General features: G+C 45.5%; 1 pseudogene; it reads left to right on the top strand.

The window, feature by feature from the left end:
- Positions 1 to 17,375, top strand: part of LOC101650084 — a 188,658-nt pseudogene extending 171,283 nt beyond the window's left edge.
- The last annotated feature ends 2,559 nt before the right edge of the window (positions 17,376 to 19,934 follow it).

Genomic DNA, 19,934 nt, shown 5'->3' with positions numbered 1-19,934 from the left:
ACATCCTCTGGTCTAGCCAGATTTGTATGGTAGAATTGGGATCATGATAGTGGGGTGGGGGACGAAACATTTAGGAACTAGAGGAAAGTTGTACCTTTCATCATTGCTACACTACACCCTGACTGGAGATCTATTTCTTAAACTTCAACCCCGGCAGGTGTTGAGCAACAAGCGAGTGAAGCAATACATAATGGTCTATGTAGACCAACAGTTCTCAACCTATGGGTCACGACCCCTTTGGGGTCAAACGACCCTTTCACAGGGGTCACCCATTTCCTACCAGTAGCAAAATTACAGTCATGAATGAAGTAGCAACAAAAATAACTTTATTTCATTAATAAAATATTTCATTGGGGGGTGTCACCACAACATGGGGAGCTGTATTAAAGGGTCACGGCATTAGGAAGGTTGGGAACCACTGATTTAGACAATGGCATTTACTACTCAACAATAAAACTTTTTGACATTGCCATTAATGGAAAAGCAGGATGTATTGTTATAAATAAATTAACCCTCAAATGTGAACAAAGCAAACAAAAGTAAAGATATTTAATATTCTTGATACTGAGTAAGCAAGACAGTGTCATATGCATACCATTGAAGACTGTTAATGAGTCTGCCTCCGATCTTGATGCCTCATACTTTCCCCTATAATCCATCTCCTCAGATTATTTCTTTAGTGTACAAATTGAATATGTTTGGTGTATGGACATAACCCTGACACAGACCTTTTCTGTGGTCTATGGTACAGGTTCCCATGAGCACAGTTAAGTATTTTGTCGTTCTAATGTTTCACGATGCTATGGATTGTTAGTTAGAGTCCACACAGTCAAATGCCTTTGCATAGTCACTAAAGACAAGTAGACATCTTTCTAGTATTTTCTGTTTTCAACCTCTGAAGACAGCCATATGTTCCCTCTTTCCATATTCTTTTCTGGATCCAGCTTGAATTGCTGAAAGTTTCTTGTGGATATCCCACTACAACTACTTTAGCATTATCTTCAGCAAAATCTTACTTACATACAATATTAATAATATTCTAAAAAAATTTCTGCATTCTGTTGTGTTACTTTTCTTGGGAAAGGGAACAACTATGGATATCTTTCAGTCTGTTGGCCAGGTCTTTTATATTTCTTGGCGTAGATGAGTGAGTTTGTCCAGTTCATTTTCTGAGACATGTCGATTAATATTCCATAAATTCCTGGAGCTTTGTTTCTCATTAATGCGCTCAGTGCAGCTCGGACTCATAATAACATACACTGTACAATATCTTACAGTTACTCTGATATGACCAGACATAAGAACATACCCAGAATGGGATGGGGGGAAGAATCAATTCATTGAAACCAAGCTGGAACTGAGACAAATTTGAGCTTGCTAAGACTGGGCACTGCAGCCGTTATTATAACTGTGCTCCATATAGTCAATACAATAGGGGTAGACATAGAAGATTTAAAAAAAAGACCCAATAGAATGTCTAGAGATCAAAACCATAGTATGTAATTTGTAAGTATGCTGATGGCAGCTTATTAGGCATGACAGGGGAAAATATTTGTGGACATAAAAATAGAAATGATCCAAATGGAAAACCAGTGAGAAAGGAGAACTAAAATGAAAGAAACGGAGAGTGAGTGCACTGTGGGATACGGCCAAAGAGCCTCCTCCAGGTAACGAAGAAGGCAGAAGTACCTCAGGACCACATCAGAGCAACCCTGCCGGAGAGAGGAGAGCGCCGCAGAGGTCTCGGAACTGTGTCCTCACAGCAGCAGACTGACTGCCCATCTCTCCCTCCTGGAGTGGGGGAGGCATCAGAAAGATCAGCTCTCCCAGTTAATAGCCTGTAACTCAGGTACAGCTCTTCAAAAATCAGGGAGTGATTTTTCAACAAGTTAAAAATAAACTTCTGTAAGATCTAGCTTTTCCATACCTACGTATTAGTCCAAGGAATGTGAGATCATTTTACTTTTCAGAGACAAAAATGAGGATCAACCCAAGTGTTGAGCAACAAGTGAGCGACTGAACACACAATGGTCTATTTAGACCAAGTACACATATGTCAAATTAATCATAATGTTTACTTTAAATATGTGAAATTTATTATATGCCCACTGCACTCCTGAAGTAAGAGGAGCTGGTGGCATAGTGAGTTACAAGTTGGGCTACTAACTGCAAGGTTAGCAGTTCGAAACTGCCTCTCAGAAGAAAGATGAAGCTCTCTACTCCTTATACAGTTATAGACTCAGATATTCTCAGCACTATGAGTTGGAATCAACTTGATGGCAGTGAGTTTAATACCTAAGTAAAATAGGTATATATATGGGGGGATTAGCAGAAGAGATTAGCAAGTATTCAGAAACGTTTGAATCTAGTACCGGATTGTCCCCTCCCTACAATAAGATGTAGGAAAAAAAACTTGAAAAGAGAGTTGACTGTATTACTTTGTGAGTCAGTATTATTCGAAGATGTGTCATCCAGGCATCATGTAAATTCACCTCATAGAACCACCTGTGAAAGTGTTCTACAGGTGGGGAGACTCTTCCAGACTGTGCACGGACTAGAGGCAAGGGATGCTGAGACAGCTTCTAAGACTATAAGGAGGGCATCTGACTGGAACGTGCAGGGCAAGGAAAGACTAGGGAGAGGGCAATCTCAAAATAACTGGGCCCCGAGGCTGACATATTTTAACTCGATTTTGGAATAAGCTGATCTAGGTTCCATCCCTTGTTCTTGTCATGTAAGAGGCATCAGAACTCGGGTGAATTCAGTAACTTCACTCAACACGCTTGAATAAGTTGTCAGTAGTTACTTCCTCAGAAGTGAGCAGCCAAATCAGTCTTCGAAGCCTTTTCTTAGTCTGGAAGCTCCGCTGAAACCTGTTCTCTTTGAGGGACCCTGCTGGCATTTGTCAGAGCAGTGACACGGCTTCCAGCAGCACAGGAACATCCCAGGAGCACATAGTATGAGAAGCGGTATTTCCAAATGTCTCATGTGCATGTGAAAACTGTACATTGCTTAAGGCAGACTGAAGAAGAATCAGTGTGTTTAAGGTGTGAGGCTGACGAAGGGTCTTGGAAGTACCATGGATTGCCAAAAGGACAGAGTAGTCTATCTTGAAAGCAGGATGGGAGAAATGCTCCTTTAGAGGTAAGGGAGGAAGGATGGCAAGACTTCATCTTACACACTACGGATGTGTGAGCAGGAGAGATCAGTTTCTGGAGATGGACCTCATGCTTGGTAAAGTAGAGGGGCAGCAACACAGAGGGAGACCCTCCACGAGAGGGACTGATGCCGTGACTGATTGCAACAATGGACTCACGCATCGGGACCCTTGTGAGCATGGTGCAGAACAGGGCCAGTCTCGTTCTGTTGTGAATGGGGTCACCACAAAGCGGAATCACCTCGACGGCACCCACCACCACCACACAGCTCTGGCCTCATTGATAAAATGGGAATATAAGCAGCTGCTTCAAGTAAGGATTGAGAATCTTTAGCTTTATAACATAAATGACTCACTTCTCTGGCCTTTATTTTCCTCCTGCGTTTTATACTATCTGAAATTGTTGCCTTTCCATGTTAGTTTTATATTGCCAATGTACCCCACTTCATTACCTTCTGATTGCCAAGAGGGAGAACCTTGCCTGTTGTGCTCAGCAGTTGACCCTCAGCAGGTGGCACAGCATCGGCACACAGGTGTGCCCTGGGGGAAAGTCGTTGAGTGAAAGACTTTTGGGGAAGCACCGCACGACATCTGGAACTCTGCAGATGATCAGCATTGGAAGAAACCATTTGTTGAGTTTTGTAAAACAAGGTCACGGCGTCAAAAGAGACGAAATTGGCTGTCCCACCATCATCTTGCCAGCGTGCCAGACAAGTGAAACAACTGTGACCAATAGTCTGACTCCAGAGTTCTCCCAAAGTTCACTGTTTCAATCAAGGTCAAACGTACTTTTCTGCTCGGGGCCAAATTGAGTCATGTTACATTTAAGGGAAGAAGTAAGCAAATAATATTCTATCTGATCTGCCTGGCTGAACTACAGGCCAGTCCCCGGGAACAGGCCCCTGGAAGCATCCAGTAGATCCTGGAAGAAAAGGAGATAGTTAATAATAAATGACAAACCTGGCTGCTGTGGCCATAGGGAAACCTGCTCTCCCTCCCCCAGCTTGTCTCTAGCCTGCTCTCCCCTATGGGCTTAATGGGTATCAAAGTGAACCAAATCCAATAAAATGTTTCCCTGAGCTAGGAGTGAGTGAGGTCAGTGATTCATTCTCTCTCTCTCTCTCTAAACAGCGGATCATAGCTAAGGGAAGAACAAAGAAAGAGGCATTTCACCCAAGTCATCCTCATATCCCTCCTTGCTCCCTTGTTCTCTCACAAGAACCAAGACCCTACCGTAAAAATTACCCTGGGTTAGCGATTAGTGCTATTTGTATCAGGGGGTCATTGGTGCCTCCCCATGGTGGGGCACTCCTGTGACACTTGGCCACTATCTCTTTGCTGTCCCTATGCATCACGTACTCAAATCTCCTGTTTGAGATCCCATGACACGTTGGTGCTTGTGATGGTTAGATTTTTATGTCAACTTGCACTCACGTGGGAAGTACAAGAAGTGTCCAACCTATCGATCAGGTCACAGCCAGATGACGCCTCTTGGGGGCTTGACATTTTTATAAGAGAAGCACAGAAAACTTCTCTCTCTTTTGCCCTTCCTCACTTTCCTGATTGCTTGGATCTGGTTCTGGAGCCAGTGGCCCATGTGGTCTGCCACGTTGGATCCATATGACTCTGAACCCACAGGCCTGTGCTCTCCAGCTTCCTGCTTCATCACCGGCAGCTGCACGATTCTGAAGGGGGCGGGGGCCCAGCTAGCATCAGACCCACGGACTTGCGATGGACCGCATTGTACCACTTTCCTTATATTCAGTTCTTTCTTAGACATATAGCAGTGTTACTGGTTTTGTATTTCTATAAAGCCCAGCTTAACACAGTGCTCCTAAAAGTACCTCCTTGAACTCCAGGTATATTAGTTGTGGTAATGATGTTCTCTGCCATGGCCACCGAGTACTCAAATATCAATATCTCAACATGTGGATGGTGCATTTTGTGCGCCTATAAAGTGCAGTGTGGATCAGCTGGCCCGTGTCGTCACCGTGGTTCCCTTAACTGCAGCAGAGAGAGATGCTGGCTCTGTATCACGATTACTCCTCTTCATAGACCATTGACCACACCTGATCACATGTTCCCCCAAATTGCAAGGGGGGTTGGGAAATGTGGGGGAGCCAATGGATGTGTGATGCACCCTAATATTTCCACGAAAAATTATAGTAGGGTTTAAGAGATGATCAGCCTATCATGGCTGAGCCTCTTTACCAGAGCCCGGGGGGAAGTCTAATGACACTCAATGGAGGCAGAGACACAGGAAGCAAATGCTCTTGGCAAAGTCATCTGGGGTGAAACACACACAACACGGCTCGATTGGCTAAAAGATCAAGTGGAGTGTGAATGGTAAGGAGGCAAGTAAGTGAACATGCACCTGAAGACGAAGTCACTTCTCTATGGAAGGGATAATGGAGCTGACCTTGCTAAATATTGTAGAGTCCCTGAACACTATACTTCATTCTAAATGAACCTAATGACGAGTTATGAATTCAACCATGACTGTACCAAACCTATCAGTCAAATTTCATTTCATCTTTTCAAAATACAACAAAACAAAACAAAATCATATTTTGGTTTCAAATCACTATATCATTTGATCAATCCAGAGAACTCTTCTGCCAATGCATCACAGATAATCAAATGTGAACTTCCTGTTTGAGGAGCAAGTTCATATTTTTGTACTAATGGACACATTCTAAATAATTTTACAAACTTTCTTTGGCGATAGCAGCAGTTGGAGTCTTAAGCATTAATATTCCATTGCATCACATTTCAACAAATTTTAATTTGTTGCAAATGTTATGGATCTTAGATTTCATTTGAATTAAGTTTATTTGACCCCTTAATATTGCCAGAGTGCTAAAGTACACTATCTTACCCAAATTCATCATAGCATGCAACTGATTTTTAAAATCAAATTACTAATTATACATGCATTTTTCTTAAATGCCTTTCTAAGCATTCTCAAATCCGCGGGGCACAATAAAACAATGTGATAAACAATATTTGATAAAACAAATAAGAATCTATCCAAGTGATGCTTTCATGAATTTCTTTGTTTCTTGAAAAACTCAGGGAATAGATTCTTGGGGACAGAGGCTGGCTCATTCTTCTTGTGTTTCTGTGTAACATTAAACCAAATAACTTGCTGTCTAGTTGATTTCAATTCACAGAGACCCTGTGTGTTTCAGAGTACAATTGTGCTCTATATGGTATTCAATGACAGCTTTTTCAGAATTAGATCACCAGGCCTCCAGGCCTTCTTTCTGGGGCACCTCTGGGTAGACTTGAGTCTCCAACCTTCCGGTTAACATCCAAGCATGCTAACTGTTTGTACCACTGTGGCAGGCTAAGTTCTCCAGAGAGGCAAAATCAGTGAGGGCAAGAGTAAGAAAATTTATATCAAGAAAATGGCTCCCATGATCGTAGAAGTGACTAAATACAGTTCAGTTAAAGCACATGGTTCAGATGTTTGGCTGGAGATTTCTCCTGACCCTTCTGGCTGTATGGATTGATGGAACAGGAAGTAGGAAGATGAACTAGGAAGGAGAAAGATGGAGCAGGAAGACCAGAGGCAGAGGAATTCAACATCAGCTGGTCAACTTGCGGCTCAAGAATATAATTAATTCATGGTTGGCAAGTCTGTTGGCAGCCTCTGTTGACTCCCAGAGTTGACAGGCGATATGGTGGGCCATTGACTCACGTTCAGAGAACCAGAGGTTGATAAGCCAGATGCAGGATACAGAAGAAGCAAGAAGCAAGCAAACTCTCCAAAGTGTCTACTAATGTAGGAATTAGGATGTACTTCCAAGGAAATCGCCTTTCAATTGCATCAGGGTCGTGACCTGAGGAAAGGGGTTTCAGTCCACCCTCATCTCCTCCTCACAGCAGATTTCATTATGCAGGTGATTATAGTACGTCATGTGACATCACAGGGAATTAACAGACATTACCAGTCAAACCTCTGAGAATCCTGACCCAGGCAAGTAGACGCTAAACCCAACACCATGGAGTCCGCTCTTATTTCTTCATTACTGTTTGCCTCCCAGATGCTTCCCTTCGCTCCTTCAGAGAACTCTTGCTCTGAAGAATAAAAATCTAGAAATAAGCCTGTGTTTTCTGCGTGGAGCTTGTACAAAGAAGGAATTTTAGAAGAACTTGCCCAAAAGGTTCTAAGTTTTTTGCTGCTTTCAAAATAAACCCCCTTGCTCTTAAAATCAGGATCCCTGCTTGATTCCATTTCTCTCTGAAGTCTCCTTCATTTAAAACAGTTCTAGAAGGTTTGGTCCTATGATCCGCTCAGCATCAAGCATGAATTAATGTTGAATTACCAAAGAATTCCTGTGGAAACGCATATGACATCTACATTATAACCATAATTAGCTAATTAACCAATCAGTTATCATGATTAATGTGATCCTAATGAATATATGGCGAATGGCTATTACTTCCTAGAATTTCCAGAGTGACTGCCTTAATCACCACTGAATCTATGGCACAATGTAGGTGCCTAATTGTCTTTCTGACCCTGGGCAGGATGGAGTAACATCTCTGCTTAAAACTTGTGCAAAGTTTATCAAGTGTTTAGACACACAAGAGCTTATATTTTCCTTCACCTCAAACTTCTGAACCACAAAAAGGAAGATGATTGTGCTTGTTGTTGTTCCTATGATGGGTCTTTCCCATTTCACAGTGAGTAAAATGAAGCAGTTTGAAACTATCAGATGCCCAAAGGAGAAAGATGGGGCCATTGCTCCTGTGAAGATTCACAGCCTTGGAAACTCCTCTGGGTAATTCCACTCTGTCCATAGGGTCACGCTGAGCTGATGACAATGGGTGAGAAAACTAAGCTTTCCAGAGGTTAGGTGATTTCCCCCTAATCACTCATGTTTGTACTTTCAAGACGGTCTCCTAATAATCCTATTGTTGTTTGGAATTCGGGGCATCCGTATTTTGACTAAATGTTCCCTTTGCTGTCCCGGACCTCTTAAATAATCCTGTCGGGTGTTTACTTAGAAAATTAATCAGCTTGTCAGCACACCACAGATGTCAGTGGAAGTGAGTAGCCATGTGCCTGAGAGAGAAGCCCTGACTCACTGAGGAGTGGAGAGACCTTGGGAGCTAGCTGGTCTCCCTGTTCTTTCACACTGTGGATGTAGGAGAGTCAAGAACCATCACATTATTGTTTTTTTTTTCTAAATTTCCTCCTTCACCAATGTGATAGCGTGGTGAGCTCAATTGCGAGCACAAAAATAGCAATTGAACAAGTACGCTTGCCGAATTCAACATCCCTAATTGAAAGAGTAGCAAACACTTAGGCCAAAGCTAACCAACACAACAGAACGCCGCTGGGTCATTTCAAATCAGACGTCCACAATGCAAGAGCACCAAGAGTTCTACTTATATTATTCTTGAATTGTCCCTAGTTGTGGGTAATGGAGGAATGGGAAGAGAGTATATGTGGACAAATTCCTTATTCTCATATTTTAAGAAGCCCTGCAGGCTAGGATTCTGGGTGGAGGAGGCCTTCACACTTGTGGGTTGGAGAAGAATCCCAATCACATCCTCATAACTAAGATTAATCCCCACAATATCCTTTTACAGTAGTGCTGCCTTAAAGTGACCTTTTACAAGCACATGGCTGATTGCTATCTGGCCGGCAGCTTTATCTATAGGAGCAGACATGTTGCTGTTGCTCTTACTGCTCAGAGAACAGTCACTCCCCCCCTTATTTGCCCCAGCACTGGTGTTAGGTTACTCCTCCAACGAACTCAGGGACCTTAAGGATTAGGGTACAGCCCACTTTGTTACATATGTGGTTACCTATAACTAAGGGGACTTGCATGCCCCTAGAGTATATAAGCTGCTGTTGGGAATAAGAGGGGGTACCCCCCCCCAAAAAAAAAACCCCAAACAAACAGAAAAAAACTTGCACTGGGCAGAACTTTCGTAGTATGCATTTTTTCCACTAGGGGAGCATCCAGCAACTCGCTCTGAGTTAGTGCACCCAGTGGTGTTGCCTGGGAAGGTTCTCTGATTACAGTGAATTTTTGCGTAAAAGCAGTTTCGCTAGAGCCTTGGTTGTTGTGATGGCCGATGTAAGAGAACAGCATGTGGCTGTGAAATTTTGTTTCCTGCTCAGGAAAAATGCCCCAGAAACTGTTGTGATGTTGAACACAACTTACAAGGACAGCACTATGAGAAAAACTCAAGTGTATGAGTGGTTTTCTCATTTCGAAAATGATGAACTGTCGAGTGATGACAAACCTCATTCTGGACGTCTGTCAACTTCTTGAATGGACAAAAAATGTCAACTCATAGTGCATTTGGAGTTTGTTCCACCAGGTCAGACTGTTAATCAAGCAATCTATTTAGAGGTTATGAAAAGATTGCATAACAGCGTATGACAAAAAAGTCCTGATTTGTGGCACTCTGGTGACTGGTCTTGCCACCACAATAATATACCTGCTCACACAGCCATCTGGGTACCAGTTTTTGGCAAAAAACAGCATGCCTCTCCTACCCCACATACCTGACTCACCTGACCTCACTATGTGAGACTTCTGTTTTGTTTCCATGAATGAAGAGGGACATGAAAGCACAGCAATTTGAAGATGTTGAAGAGGTCAAGAAAAAAAAAATGAGGGAGGTGCTACCAGCCATCCAAACAGATGAGTTTGAAAGTGTTTCCAAGAATAGAATCACAGATTTGACAAATGGTATTAAATGAAACGAAGAGTGCTTTGAAGGTGATAAGATTGTTTTGTAAACAAGTGTAAATACAAAGCTTTGGGGGGGATTCCGGTTATTTTGGGGTACCCCTTTGTACATTCTCTCTCTCTCTCTCTGCTCAGACCTGGTTCCTGATACCATGGCATAGGTGAGAACCCCCCAAATTTTGTCAGTCTCTTAATATCTTCCCTCCAATTACACAACTGCCTCTTAGGACCCGTCTGGATGTGAGGCTGGATCTCACACCTGGAGACACTAGTGGTTTTTGAAGATGTGGGCACTATCATTGCAGAAGAAATCCTCTACATAGTGGGTTACCCATTGGCAGGCTCCCAAAATGGTTAGCAGTTCAAACCCACTAGCTGCTCCTCAGGAGAAAGATGAGGTTTTGAAGATCCAAAGTCTCAGAAACCCAAAGGAGTAGTTCTAATCTGCTCTATAGGGTCAGCACGTGCCGGCCTCAACTCACGGGCAGTGAGGAAGGAATAACTGTGGAACAAGTCCATACGGAAGACCACCACTGACGACACTGGACCTAGGTTCAAGTACAAGGGAGAAGGAAGAATGTGGCCATTCTAGATCCGAGCAAGAGCAGCTGCCCAGCTTCAGAAATGAGAGAGAAAAAGCAGGAATTATGAGAGAGGTGGTGTCAGAACCATGGGGCTCACTACAATCTCCCTGATTCACTGGAAAATGTGTTTTGGGAGAAGGGGGAATAAAGGGGAAAACAAGAAACCTTTGGTTTCTGAATGGGTTAAAGAACTCCCATGGATTAAAGCAACTCTGAGATTGCAAACACTACACAGCAACTCTCCATGGGATATAGAGTTGGTGGATGTAGCTAGATCTAACCTCTAAGGAACTGGCTCCTTCGATGCATATGGAAATACAGAGAAGGGTGATAAGGAAAGGACAAACCACGCATTTCCTTGGTTTCTGTTATCAAGAGTAGCTGCGATGGCAAAGATCAAGAATGTAGGGGTGGATTTTAACACTGGATTAAGTCCAGAACCAGTTTGTCCAGAACTCCAACCTGTAGTATCAGGGCCAACTCAAAAAGGAATAAAAATGTTATTAGGACAATAGGAAATACTCTGACAACCATTGGTCACCAAGAAGGTAGTCTGAGACAGAAGCAGAGAAAACCATGAAGGGATTGAAACTAGGGGTTATGGTGCAAATGCGTTGCTCCAGTTTGTAGCCTGGTATCGTCAGCTTCCTGAAGAGCCATTACTAAAATGGATTGCAAGAGTGGTCATTTAGGGGCAGGGTCTTTGGTGGTGAATGTTTCTGAATGAAAGAGTTGTTTGGATTGATCCAAGACCCACGGCTCACTATGGAAGAGTGACAAATGGTAAGCCTAGATCCATTCACAGGAAAAAGGAACCCAGAGGGGACAGCCAACCTCATGGTCTGGATAAAATTTGCAACGAGACTTGCGTCCCTTGAGAAGGGAAACTGCCCTTCTCCCTCCTTTAAGACTCGCTGGCGTCCTCCAGAGGAAGCTGCTAATGTGTTGCTTATGGAGGCAATGTTTTATGGTGATCGAAATAGTTAGTCAATGAGTAGGCCCCTTATCCAGGTCACGGCAGATACGGGCACCCCATGTAGCTTCACGACTGAGAAGCCAAGCAACAATCTGAGAAGCAGGGTTAGATCTGTTAGCACAACTTCCCCACATGGTTTTTACAGACGTAAGAACCCTAAGGGTAATAATAGGATGGGAAGGGCAACTGGGAAAGAACCGATCCCAGTAAGAAAGGGCTTTTTAGGTGGCTGTTTGGAAATGGAAACAACATAGCAGACACCGAAGGAGTCAACATAAGGATCCTAACGTGACACTACTGGGTGCACCAGTGGGAACTTCTGTTGGTCCCCCAGTTAAGGAGCCCTAAGCAGCTCTGTTCTATTCACCCCAGCCAGGAGGCATTTGTTGTGAATTCCCACTTGGGATCATGTGAAGCACAGACATACCTAGTTGATGAATATAAGGAGAGAGGAAGGGGTCAGGGTCAGGGTCAGATGGTCTAGAGCAGTGGTTCTCAACCTTCCTAATGCCATGACCCTTTAATACAGTTCCTCATATTGTGGTGACCCCCCAATGATAAAATTATTTTTGTTCCTACTTCATAACTATAATTTTGATACTGTGATGAATCGGGCAACCCCTGTGAAAGGGTCATTCAACCCCCACAGGGGTCGCAACCCACAGGTTGAGAACCTCTGGTCTAGAGCCAGAGGACCTGAGGCCATATGCAGCTGTGTGGGCAAAATGGCCTGGAATTGCAGAAGAGGCCATTCGGGGCTCCTAGATACTGGAGCCCCATTCACTGCAACCCCCAAACCTGCCAATAAAATATTGAAAGGATCCAAGTTTAGACTCAGGGGATATGAAAATGCAACAGTTGAGGGGACTAAGGTGAAAGTTTGGATGATAATTCGCTGATTTAAACAAATTGTGCATGAAATAGTTGCTTTTCCCTTACCTGAGTGTATCATTGGTATGTATATTATAGCTAATTGGGGAACACTGTGTCTACCTGATAATGTAACATGGAAGTCATGTAAGCTTTCCCTTTGGCTAGTATTGATTGGGCATGCCAAATGAGAGCCATTAGAATTGCCTGAACCCGCTCAGCTTAATTTAAAATAGTTCAGGATGGCTGGTGGACAAAGGGAGAGCACCGCTCTAATTAAAGATCTACTGAAGGTTGGAATGTTCGTGCCAACAAAGTATCTGGGTAACCGTCCTGTATAGTCTATGAAAAAACCAGATAGTTCATGGAGCTCGACAGTCAATTATTGAGGCCTAAAGAAGGTAGTGACACCTGTGGCTGGCAGGTGTTCTAGACCTGGTCTTGACCATGCAGACGAGCCAGCACGCTAAAGGAGACTGGCACACAATGATTGATCTGGCAACTGCTTTTTTCTCCATCCCAATCTCAGGAAAGCGTAGCCATGGCTTGCCTTCATGTGGGAAGGCAAGCACATTAGCCCAGGGTTCCTGAAATTCCTCACCTTCCTCTCACAGTTTGGTGAGGAGAGCTTGCACTCAGTGCAGATATGCAGTGTGTAGTCATACATTACATGGGGCATGTGTAGGGCATATTTGACAACAGCGGTGACTCATGGAACCTGGTTAATAAATCCAGGGCCTTGCCCAAGTAGTGAAGTTCATGGCCATAACTTGGGCCGGAGCCACTGGTGACATTTGATAGGTAACCAAGAAGTGACTATCACTACCTACTTCCTAGACTAAGCAGGAGGCCTTGCACTTGGTTGGTCTACCTGGGTTTGGGAGGACTCCTTTTCAACACCTGGGGATATTACTTGCTCCCCTCCACCAAACCACTGTGAAGAAGACTGCGTTTGAATGGGAGCCTGAGCACTTGTAGGCTATGTCTGTGCCACTGAAGGCAGAGTCTAACTCTGCTTGCCTTGAGACCCTTAGAGCCATGTGTGGACATGGTTTTGGAAGTGTCTGCAACCCATGCTTATGTGGACTGGAGCTTATGGCAAAAGCCTGAGCATGCTGTCCTTCGACGACCATTGGGATTCAAGACCAGAAAGTTTCCAAAAACTGCCGCAGGAGACACCTCAATGGAAAGGCTACTCCTTGTCTGCTGCTGGGCATTGATTGAGACTACCTTAGTCACAGAAGGACACAACATCTTCACGAGACCTGTGATACCCATGATGTCTTGGGTGATGTCAGAGAAACATTCAAATAAGGAAGAGCCTGCCTTGCAGACCTGGTTAGACCAGATGATGCACAGCGGTACAGATGGGAATTGGAAACGCAGGGAATCTAGGACAGATGAACCTCTCAGGACCAGGGGTGACAGTGGCGAAACCAGGAGGGAAGGGGGTGTGGAGAAAGGGGTAATTGACCACAGGGAGCTACATATAACCTCCTCTCTGGGGGACGGGCAGCAGAGGGGTGGGTGAAGGGAGACGCCGGGCAGTGTAATATAAGATACAATAATAATTTATAAATTATCAAGGGTACATGGGGGAGAGGGGAGGAGGAAGGGAGGGGGAGGGAAAAAGGAAAATGAGCTGATTCCGGGAACCCAAGAGGAAAGCGAATTTTGGGAATAATAAGGGCAATAAATGTATAGATGTGCTTTACACAATTGATCTATGTATTGTGATGAATTGTATGAGCCTCAATAAATTGATTAAAAAAAAAAAAGGAAGGTGCTACCCAAAGTAGTACCATAATAAAATGAAAATGATGCATACAGGAACAAGATACTTGAGGAATGTAGGGTGGCACCCACTGCGTTCATGGACAAGTAGCCTCCTTCTCCAGAGGTTCTACCCTGGACCCACCGGAGATGCTGTTGGCGACTATGGCCACACGGACAGTGCCCTGTGAACAACTTTTTGCTGACCACCAGACGGTGGCTTGTTTATAGAAGGAAGTTCCAGGTCAGCTCAATGGGTTAAACTGCCTGCTGTTTTCCTAGCCATGAGGACAGAATTGGGCAATGTTGAAGGCTCATGTGTTTGGGTTTTTCTTGATTCATGGGCACTGGCATATGGCCCCTTGGTCAGGCAAATGGGCAATGGAAAATGCACTATTACAGACCACAAAATAATAATAATTTATAAATTATCAAGGGTTTGTGAGGGAAGGGGCAGGGAAGGAGGGGAAAAATGAGGAGTTGATCCCAAGGGCTCAAGTAGAAAGAAAATGTTTTGAGAATGACGATGGCAACAAATGTCCAAATGTGCTTGACGCAATGGATGGATGGATTGTGATGAGAGTTGTACAAACCCCCAAATAACATTATTTTTTAAAGAAAAATAAATAAATAAATACTAATCACTACCATACAGCAGTTAAAATGAAAACAATAAAAATAAAGACCACCTGTGTGGGAAAGTATGGAAAGCACTATGGGAATTCCAAAGGTGCGTCAGGGTAGGACCTGTTGATGCCACTGGAAGAACCCCTTCCTGGGTCAGAAGGTGATTGGAGCCAGCAAGTAGATGTTGGTGTGCTCTCCCGAGGTGGCTAATTGTGTCCATGAGGTGAATGGACACACAGCAATGCCGAGACGGGGAAGGCCTCAATCTACACACATCCCTCTTACCCCCTCTGAGGCATGAACTGCCCATAGGGAGTGCACTGTCTACTGACAGGAAAGCCAGAGGTTACAGCTGGCTCTGGGATACATTTCCCAGGGTGAAGGGCCTACCCATAGCTGGCAAATCAATTATATCAGGCCAACAATATCAACGAGGCACAAATGGTGGCTACGAATGGATCCTCACAGCAATAGACACTTAGTCTGACTGGGTTTCGCCCAGCCTGTAACACAAGCAGATGCTTTAAAAACACCATCAAGAGGTTAGAACAAAAGCACTGTACCAGAATGAGGTGCCGAGTTATATCTCTGCAGACTACGGGGGACAGATCACAGCCCACAGTGTGGAGCAGTGGGCCAAGCAACATCATATTAGATGGGGATAGCATGCTCCATTCCACCCTCAGAGGATTGGTTGGGTAGAGAATTGGAATGGCCAGATGAATCACTTGTTACCAAAACGGGGGTGGGATGGGGGGCGGGATAAGGCTGGCTCTCATGTCTTCAGGAGGGTGTGCGCACACTCACCTTGGGAAGGACAAAGGGAGGATCACCACTGGATAGATTTGCATGTTCCTCAGGAGGGTCTGGGAAAGAGGGGGTGAGGGAGGATGCTGCAGCCACTGTACAGTTCTTCCTAAACTGTCAAAAGAACAACAACCTAAATGGCTTTTCTCTGCCACATGTGGTTCCAGGACAGGGATCCTTCTCCCAGTGCTAGAAACAGGGGTGATCGCATCACTGGCAAGAACCAGTAGAGCATGTCTTTTGGACCCAGGTCTGGCTTAGCCCTTCCTGACCCCCAGCACCCACCCCTGTGTGAGCCATTTCCTCAAACTTTCCCGAGTTTCTGTGCGACACAGCCGTGATTGGCAGAATCCTGGAACATGAAGAAATATTCTCCAGGGAGGAATGGGGGTAAAGTGGAGCACTGGCAACTTGGGAGGGTTGGACCTTTGGGACTTCTTCAATCTCCAACTCCTTCGGACTAGTTTTAATTCTTACAAACTAAATTACTAACACAAAAGACCACGGAGCCCCACAGAAGTCAGGCTAGTACCGGTAACTTGGAGGAGACCCTGACAGACAGGAAGATCTTCGGTTGTGGGAAAGTTCACTGTGCCAGAACCTGGAGACCACAGAGTGGGCAGGAGGTAGCACATGGTGGGTGGAAACTTTGACTAGCTTCAGGCAGAGATCATTGATAATACACACACCCACACCACACACACACACACACACACACACACACACACACACACACACACACTACCCTGTTAAAAGGTTTTGAAGCAGGGGGTGAACTTTTTGGATGCCCTGCTTGCTTGCAGTGTTTCGAAGCAGATTCTGAATCAGGTTCCATTTTCAACAAGGATCTTAGAAGTGACATTAATAGTTCTACTAGAAACCCCGAAACTAGTAACCACTGGAAGAGGTGCCCCTGTCCCCCAATAAACCATGGAGAGAGGCAGCAACACAAAGCAAAAAATTCCCTGCAGGATCAGGGCCCTGGCTGTCTGTCCGGGGAGTGACTCTCCTCCTCTCCTCCCCTCTCATGGAAAGAGGAAGCACGGAGTACAGCCGTGCAGCCACCACAAACGTGAGCTCACGGCACAGAGGTGCAGTCCTGCCAGGCCTGTCGTTTCATGAAATGCCTCAAAGTGGGGACGCTGAAGGAAGGTGTGCGTCTTGACCGACTACACGGGGGTCTCCAGAAGTACAAGGGGTGTCCGGGCTCGGAGAGCAGCCTGTACGTGAACTTACAGATTTCTCCGCCTGCCCAAAAGCCATTGACCAAAAGATTGTCTCATACCTGCTGGTGGCTGAGCCAGACAAACTCTATGCCACTCTTCCCCCTAGCCTATGGGGACATCAGGGCCTGAGAGCCTTCTGTGACCTGGCAGGCAGGGAGCTTGTGGTCATCATTGGATGGACCAAGCACATCCCAGGCTTCTGGAAACTCACGCTGAGCGCCTGGATGGGGATCCCCATCCCGGGCTTCGTGTACCACTCTGTGCAGTACGACCACAAGCTGGTCTACGCGGAGGACGACAGCGTGCACCAGGGGCTGCTTGCACTCTACCGGACCATCCTGCAGCTGGCTCGAAGATACAAGAAGCTCAAAGTGACCCTCAAGGCCCTGGCACTCAGGTTCCACGACATCGAGGACCTTGAGGCCATCCAGAAGCTGCAGGACCTGCAGCAGGAGGAGCACCAGGACTATAAGCTGAGCCAGCGCCACCAAGAGGCAACCCGGCAAGCTGCTGCTGAAGCTACCTCTGCTTCCGCAGAAGGCGACCAAGGCCAGGCAGCCCTTCTACAGCGTCAAAGGGCAGGGCCAGGTGCCCATGCACAAACTCTTCCTGGAGAGGCTGGAGGCCAAGGGCTGATGGCCCACCCACAGACAGACGGATGGAAGGACGGCCACCAGACTCACCCTTCAACCTGTGTCGAGGCTCTGAGCCACCCTTGGGGAAAGGCGTCTTGGCTGGGCTGTATGTATTCAGACACCTGGTGCAGGGGTGGGCATGAGTGGGTGGAGGGCAGGGGCTCATCGGTAACCGGCATTTTCTCTGGTATGTTTCTCCTCTCCATAAGCAGTGCTGCAGCCTGGGCCAGGGTGCACACCCTTTGGGATTAGTGGCCACTGGAGGAGGTGCCCCGATCCCCCAATAAACCGCTGCGAGAGGCAGCTGCTAACAAAACGACACAAAAACCTCTCCCCAGAAAAGGATGCAGAGAACTGGACATAGGCTAGGGGGAAGAGTGGCACCTGCAGCCGTGGCACACCTGTGAATGAAGGAGCGAAGCAATGTATTTCAACCATGCAAATTCTGTTGAAGGTGCGAGGAGGCTGGTTCTACTCTCAGATGCTGGAAACACGATGGGGGGGTGAATTTCACCCACCATCCTCTCCGTGTTGTGTGGTCACCAGAAAGTTCTAAGACTACGAACCGCGAATCAACCAGATGTGGGCTCTGCTTCTACCCCTGCTACTGATTGGGTGATGCGCCTTGGGCAGGTTAACTTTTTGAACATCAATTCTTTGTCAATCAAGGGGGCACGATGGTAATTATTTGACACGACTGTTTAAGGATTAAGAAATATGATGAGTAGAGTGCACAGAAACGTGACTAGCAATCAACAAGGGTCTTAATCTGGACGACCATGACAGAGAGCTGGGGAGGAGGCACCCGTGCTGATGTCTGGTTGGAAGGTGTAAGCCCAGGGCAGTGAGAGGGAGGGCGGGCAGTAAGAGTGTGTCGAGGGGGATGGGGAGGACATCTTTACTTTTGCAAAGACCCAGAGCCACTCATTCGGGAACTTGGTTGGCCAGGTCCCTCCTTCCTCCTGTCATTCATCAACCAATTTGCTCACCGTGACCTTGGCAATGTCCAGCTTTGAAGTAGTGGAGATGAGACAGCAGTGTTCTACAGGAATCCCCCAGCCCAGGTTGACCCTGTGAACATCTGTCACGGAATCAATGTGCTGCATGATTCCAGCTTCAGATATCGTGTTTTTGTCTGATGCCTGGTTTTGATTAAAGGCATATGCCGTGTTCAAAGGCCCCTGCTCAGCTCAGCCTCTACATGCCCTTATGTAATTAGTTTGTTTAAACTGTGTCTCTGATTAAGTCAGGTCTTGACTGGGGCCCTAAGTACAAGAGTGTAATGGGATATACCTATTAAACAGATGTTGGACCTTAATGGATGTGTTTTGAGAAATCAATTGGAATTAAACTTTCAATAACTACTGTAGAACAAGAAATTGTATCTCCTTACATTAAATAAAGCAATGTGGCTTCTTATGGGTTTTGTAGAGCAGTGAATTTCCCAGGCATGCTGTGTATCAGAATCAATGAGAGGAGGTTTATGATTTACATTTCCGGGTCACCACTCACCAGATATTCTGATTCATTGATCTTGGTTGAAACATAGGCATCTGGATTCTTTTTGTTTTTTTAAATCATTTTATTGGGGGAAAGTACATCCATCCATTGTGTCAAGCACATTTGTACATATATTGTCATCATCGTTTTCATGCCCTTAGTGTTGCACCCCAGGGTGATGGGGTCAGATCGGGTACAATTCCCACACTGTGTCTCCAGTGTTGACCCCATAGTACTATGGGTCAGTGAAAATGTCCTGTCTTGTAGTGGGGCGGGCCCTATAGTTCTCTCTGTGCATTCACTGCTCTGAGTAGGAATATCATCCTCGAGGCTTGGCGGGCCAGGATGCGTTCTACTCTCTCTTTCTTTCTCCTTCCTCTTCATTTGCTCCTGTGTGCTCTGATCAGACACACCCCTCTCCCAGAGCTGTAGCTTCAGTGCTGTCCTCTGTAGTGCATTCTTCTGTGGTGGTGATGGGAGTGGGGGTCCACACAGCTGGGGGCATCTGAATCCTTAAAGGCTCACCAAAGTTAAACTATAATCATATGATATGCTTCTGGGATTGAAGTCCTGAGCCTAATAATACTCAGAGAGAGTCATTTATAGGTTATCAACTGTTGGCTACTAAAGATCAATATTTTCATTTGTTAACTTTCTTCCTTTTCCCCTCCTCCTTGCCTCCCTTGTTTTCTCCCTCATAGTTTTGCTTCCTCCTTCTTTTGTTTTCTTCCTCCCTCTCTCCTTTTCTCCACCCATCCAGTAGTTTAATAGTCCCTGAACACCTGTTAAGGACAAGTCACTGAACTAGTTACCCAGGCAGCCTTTCTTCCTTGGACTCTAGCCGCCCAGATCTAGGTCAGAGCTCACAATCTGCAGGGCACAGTACTCCAGAAGGCCAAGTGTGCCCAAGGCCTCAGATGCCAGCTGCAAGTTCAGGAGTCTATAAGGTATCCTTACTTCTGATTTGGGCATTTTCCCACTATCCCTTAGGATGTCAGCCACACACTTGGGAAACTCTCTGAGCTCCTTCACTTCTGATCTGGAGGTTCACTCAGTTTAA

This window comes from Echinops telfairi, unplaced genomic scaffold (genome assembly GCF_000313985.2).
Source record: "Echinops telfairi isolate 266 unplaced genomic scaffold, ASM31398v2 ScPeMD7_5592;HRSCAF=6446, whole genome shotgun sequence".
In the NCBI taxonomy this organism is placed as follows: domain Eukaryota; kingdom Metazoa; phylum Chordata; class Mammalia; order Afrosoricida; family Tenrecidae; genus Echinops; species Echinops telfairi.
This window is presented reverse-complemented; position numbering and strand designations above follow the sequence as displayed.